The sequence below is a fragment of the Papaver somniferum genome, chromosome 10 (assembly GCF_003573695.1).
Source record: "Papaver somniferum cultivar HN1 chromosome 10, ASM357369v1, whole genome shotgun sequence".
Lineage (NCBI taxonomy): Eukaryota > Viridiplantae > Streptophyta > Magnoliopsida > Ranunculales > Papaveraceae > Papaver > Papaver somniferum.
In genome coordinates, this window is record NC_039367.1 from 151489604 (window position 1) to 151495603 (window position 6000).

Below are 6000 nucleotides of genomic sequence, written 5' to 3' on the forward strand. Positions count from 1 at the left end.
GAAACCTAACGCGAACCCAAGCTTAAAACTTGACTAGAACGAGACCGATAGGGTAACGAGCTTAATAGGAAACTGGTTCGAAAAATATTGGTTGCTCTTTAAGCACACTCCAAAGTTCATGATGGTTTCTGTGAGTTGAATGCGTGACTGCGCCGCCTTGTGATAGCGGTGAGGCCTTGGGTAGGCCTGTCAATATTTGTCCGATATCCGGTATCCGTTTCCGAGTATTCGAGATCCTATAGGATTTTATCCGTTTTATCGGATATCGGATATCAGATCGGATATTTTATCGGATATTTCTTCCTTAACATATCGGAAACGGATTAGACCCCATCCGAAATGTTAATACCGATATCCGATAGTATAGGAACTTATTTGTAATTTATCCTAATTTCGAGTCTAGTATCGGATATTGTCGGATAAATATCCCATAAGTGTCAATTATGAAAATGTTTTACAAGGGTTTTTAAACTTTTTTGTTATAAATGGATACTATCGGATATTTATCGGATATCCGATAGCTTAGCCTATCGGAATCGATATCTGATTTTGATATCATATAGGATATTATCGGATATCGAATATCCGGTAGTGCTTAACATGTCGGATATCGGATTTCTAAATATCCGGCGGATATTCTTTCAATGACAGGCCTAGCCTTGGGTATCAAAGCTCCACTGAGCTTCCCTCGCCTCAATTCAACTTACTTTGACTCGGATTGATTTCAGAGGGGTTTGCTTAAATTGTAACGAATTCCCTTTCGAAAGATAGAAGTTGGTCTAGAAACAATCTAAGTGTAGAATTCCCTTGCAATTAAGAATGTCGAGCTGGTATGATAGAAGCCAATACAATGAATATCGACCTGAATTTGAATATGGACATCATCAGTTTTATTACCATGGTGGGAATAGTGGTTGGGAACGCCAAACTTTTCAAGGTTATGGTTCATACCATGGTGAGCCCAATCACTATCCTCACAACCATCGGTCATACGAGAAAAATTCTGCTAATTCCTCTTTACTTGAGTCGACACGTAAGTTAGCTGAGACATCACGTGAGTTCGCTGAAATGAATAACTTAGTCATGGACGAAAATAATGCAATGAGTGAACTTTCTTTACCTGATTTTCTAGATTACGTCAGGAATTCATGTGAGTCGGCCCAAAAGCTTTTGTTAGAGACCCAGAATAGAACTTCTCTAAAAGATCTAAATTTCCAAAATAGTGTTTCCAATTTTACCCTTGATGTAAATAGTGAATATTTTCCTAATCTAGAGGACGAGGTTAGAATAAAAGACACTACTTATTTAGATAAGGTTCAATCATCTTCGTACTATGATGATGAGGATAGCAGTAATGAAGAATCTGAAATATGTCACTACAAGAAAGTGAGTCTGTTACCACGCCTCTTTGCCACACATCTATGTATGATGCGGCAATAAGTTGGTTGTATCCACAGTGCAAAATAAGTGTGGCATCATGTATACCATTTTGCCACATGCATGAATAACTGAGGCAAAAAATCAATTCTTGCCTCGCATAATTTAGGGGTGCGGCAATAAGTAATGCTCTGGCCTCATACATGTGGCAATAATTATAAATAATGTAATTATTATAATTAATTGGTTTAAATTTATTAGTTAAAATTGTAAAGATATTTATTAATTGGTTTAAATTTTATTTTCTTAATTTTATCAATTAATAAATGAGAAATGAAAAGGAAAGAAGTTACCTTACCTTTTATGAAGTGCCTCTGTATGGCGGAAAACCATATGTACATTATTACTTTCTTATTCTAGATTTCCAACTTCCTCTCATAGCCAGAAACCGATCACGTCTCAACCTGTTTTTTGTAAACGAATTTGTTTTCTCTCCATCGATCAAAGCCTCCAACTCCATCTCTAATGAAACCCTAGAAATCGAATTCCATCTTCTTAAAATTTATTTTTTTGTCGTTCTCAAAACACTAGAAAATGACTTCACATCATCTTAAGCAGCTTTTTCACTCTCGATACCCTTAGCAGATGAAATCGCGTTTCTTCTCTCAGTTTATAGCCTCTGGTATTTTTAATTTTATTTTTGTCAGAGGAGAAATCAAGTAAACGAACAGTATCATATGCCCATCTGTAGATGATTCATTTTGATTTTGTGAATATTATAAATCTTGTTGCAAAATTAGGATTTTGGGGTTTAAGTTTTTAACATGGTTTTAGTTTTTCCCCTAATTTTGTTCTTTAATTTCTGAAAATTAGGTTTGAGATCTGAAATAGAGATTTGCATTTGATTTTTTTTCCTCAAAGCCATAACTAAACTACCGTGAGGTTGAAGATTTGGATCTAAGCTTGAACCATAGCAAAGGAAATAAGGTAACTGAATCTGTTATTATCTTTATAGATTGGTGTTTTTATGTGAGCTATTGTAATGTTATCTCGTTTCACTTATATTTTATTTCACTCATTCTAGTGTAATAGATTGCTGAAAATGTTAATGTTTCTTTTTTTTTGATGGAATTGATTGTTCAACTCAGTTTATTATTTTAACTTTTGTATGATTGTAAATTGCATGAAATTTCAAGAAGGTTGCTTAGTCCAAATCTGAATTCCCCTAGGAGACAAGGGATCAGTCAAGTAGGTAGTTGCACAATAATCTGTTGATTCCTTGTAAATGCTTATGACTATAGGTTGCTTTTAGAGTTTTGTTGCTTTGTGGAAACTTCTCTCATATATCTCACCAGAATGTATGAATTGCGGATAATCGATTTATGCATATTCTCACTGTTTTTTGTCTGTCTCTTGTATACTAGCTCTCAAGAACGTCACTTTCTGTTTTGTGCATGAATGTGTGTTGGTGAACTGTCTCTTTTAAGAGATGGATATTGAATTGTTTGTTGATTCACAAGGTTGTGGTTTGAAGTAAGGAAAAACACAGTTTAAAGACAAACCAATAAGCCTTGAACATATATATGGAATCCCTTGAAGTAAGTTGAATGTATTACAAAAGTACAACCAGGCTTCATGATATTTTTTTAACGTGTACATTCTGTACTTTTCAACAGTTAAAACCAGCTCAACGAGAAAAGTGAATCAGGCCCAACCAGTATTTCATCAACATTTAGAAGAATTTAGGAAACATAATTTGATGTAGTTAATGATGATTGGTGCATTTGGATATTTGAGTTAAGACAATGAATCGCTATAATTTTTTGTATTAGTGAATACTACATTTGTGATGGGTTTTAGTGTTTATGTTTAAAGTACTTTAAAATGTTGTTAGTGTGTTTCTGTAATGGTGTACTTCACCCATATATAGATTTTGAACTTTGCGTTTTATTTCTGTAGTGTGCTTTTCTAGAGGTATGAATAGGAATTTGTGTGTTCCGATTTGTTTTTCACTTTTGATTTTCTTTATAGAGACATAAATAATGGTAAATGCAGCCTTCAATCACTACTGTATTGGTTTATGTTTTGCAAGAATGTCATTTTCTAGTTTCTTATGTCAATCAGAACTTTCTTTTTGGGTGAGCTTAATTTTAGTCATTTCATTGGCTTCTCTTTTACCATTCAAATTTTTTATGTTGTTTCTTTGCTTTCCACAACCAAATTTGACCAGGTCGTGCAAAACTGTTGATTGTAACACTTCCTCAGGAGCAGCCTTATAGGCATTTGGAGCAGCTTGATATATTTAGGGAGCAGCCTTTAAAACTTGAGGAGAAAGTTGTTAGACCTGGGGAGCACCTGTGCAGATCGCAAACTGGTTATAAGTATCTCTTCTTTGATTTTGAATTCATAGAATTCAAACAATATCTTAAACATGCGAAATAGCTCTAAGTGGTCATAGATTTTGGTATGTTTGTATAATTTTTCTCTTACAGCTCAAGCTTTATTCCATTTGACATGACAATTCTCTGCCATTTCTTAATGTTCTTTTTCCTTGGTGCTGTTTGTTTAATTTGATTAGCAGGAAAGCAGGGACTAGGAATGGACGGTTGGGACGAGACGTAGAATGGGTTTTGAAGTATAAAGTTTTTAAGATTTAGAGTGAGGTTAATGTTAAAGTCGGAAATTGTGTAAATGAAACAAAAAAAATTACTTATGGTGAAGATGGATTCTCCACCTTCCTCTGTAATATATACTTTTTACTTTCTAATGAAATTAAAATTCTATGTCTTAATTTTGTGCTTGTGAAACAATTTTGATGTGTTCATGATTGTGGTTTCCATAATATTTGAATTCTTGCCGCGGCCAAGATGTGTAATATTTGAAGAAAATATAATTGAAATCTTTAAAAAAATTAATAAAATAAAACCTTTTCCCGTACGTTTATTGCCTCTACTGCGGGTGTGGCAAAATATTTTTAATGAAATAAAATAAAAACTGAAAATAATTATTAAATATGAGAAAACCTTTTTGCCTCATTTAATTGCCTCACTAACGGGAGTGGCAAAAACCCATGCTATGGCTGCAGTGTACTAGAGGTGTGGCAATAACTTCTTGTCACACAGGTTGTTTCCACATGTTGTGGAAAAATGTTTTTATGTGGCAAAAGGATTTTTCCACATAAAACATGGGTTCTTGCTACATGGATTAGGTGTTGCAGTACACCAACTTTCTTGTAGTGTGTAGGCATAGTGATCAGGAGTCTAGTAATCCAATTGAGATGTATAGTGATTATATTATTTCTAGTTCAAATCCAAATAATCTTTATGATTATTCACCTATTCCAAAAGGACGAGGATTTGATTAGGGATACCACCGTTTTAGACGATGTAGTTTTTCCTTTTGATTACGAAGCCGATAGTGGTTTAGAGGAACGGGTTCATTTCGAAAATACTGTTTTAGAGTCTAGCGACTTAGAAACAATAGTCTTGGAAGAAGAAGATAGACCCGTAGAGATGAGTAAAGATGCACTACCTGATAATAACTTAGAAGAATCTCTTGAAAATTTTAAGGACTCTGAAGATACGAAAATTCAAGAAATAATTAGAGGTCTATCTAGAGACACTGAAAACTCTAAGTTTGGGGGTGATTATCACTTTCCTAGTGCCTTACCTTTAACTCTCAGAAAGTCCCCACACTTAGGACTTGATATCTCTGCCTTGACCATTTTGTAAGATTACCTTAATACTCGTTTTCCCGAACCTAATGATGTCTAGGAAGAAGTTCAATCGTTAGAAACCCATCCTCTGGTTGATGTGGTTTCCTAGGATATGATACCCAGATTGACTTTGTTTTCTCACCAAATAGTTTTCTTCCAAATGTGGGAACGTTTATATTTCAAATGTGTCGAATATTAAGTTGTGAGACTAAACCTAAATGCTTTAGGAAATTAGAATCGACGCATTTGCTTAAGAGTGACCACTATACTCATTGTGGTCAATTTTGTAAGTCAAATCTTATTGACTTAGAGGATCCTCAGTTATTCAGGTTATTATTGTGCGCTTCTAAGATCATATTTGAGTTTTTCCAGACTATAAGACCTAATGATTCGGATCCCACCTATGAATAAACGCAACCAATGAAAATATTTTATTTAGACCCTTTCTTAGAACCTGAACCTGAACCACAATTAGATATAAATTTCTGAATCAGGAAACTAAGTAAGGGCATGCTAGTCTTGTTCACTTTCTTGGTTCATTGCACTTTCCTTTGGTCAGCTCTATTTAGTTTTGAAGACCCACAGTTATTTCGACTGTTACTTTATGGTTCGAGTTGACTAATCCTTTCCTAAGTCTGGCTGAAGACTTTAAACTTATCACTTCTTGGGAGGTATCCCATGCTCATGTAACACGGTAATATCTTTACTTATCTCTTCCGCTTCAAATGGTAACAGTTTCTCCTTGTTCATGCTTTTAGTTTCATCTTTAGAACATTGAGGACAATGTTAGATTTAAGTTTGGGGGTATGGGAGAAAATTTTTAGTTGCAATTAGTAAACTCCAGAGACTAGAAATTTATGCGTATTCAGGTTTGCACTAACCAATCTAAGTGGATGGGAACATCTTGG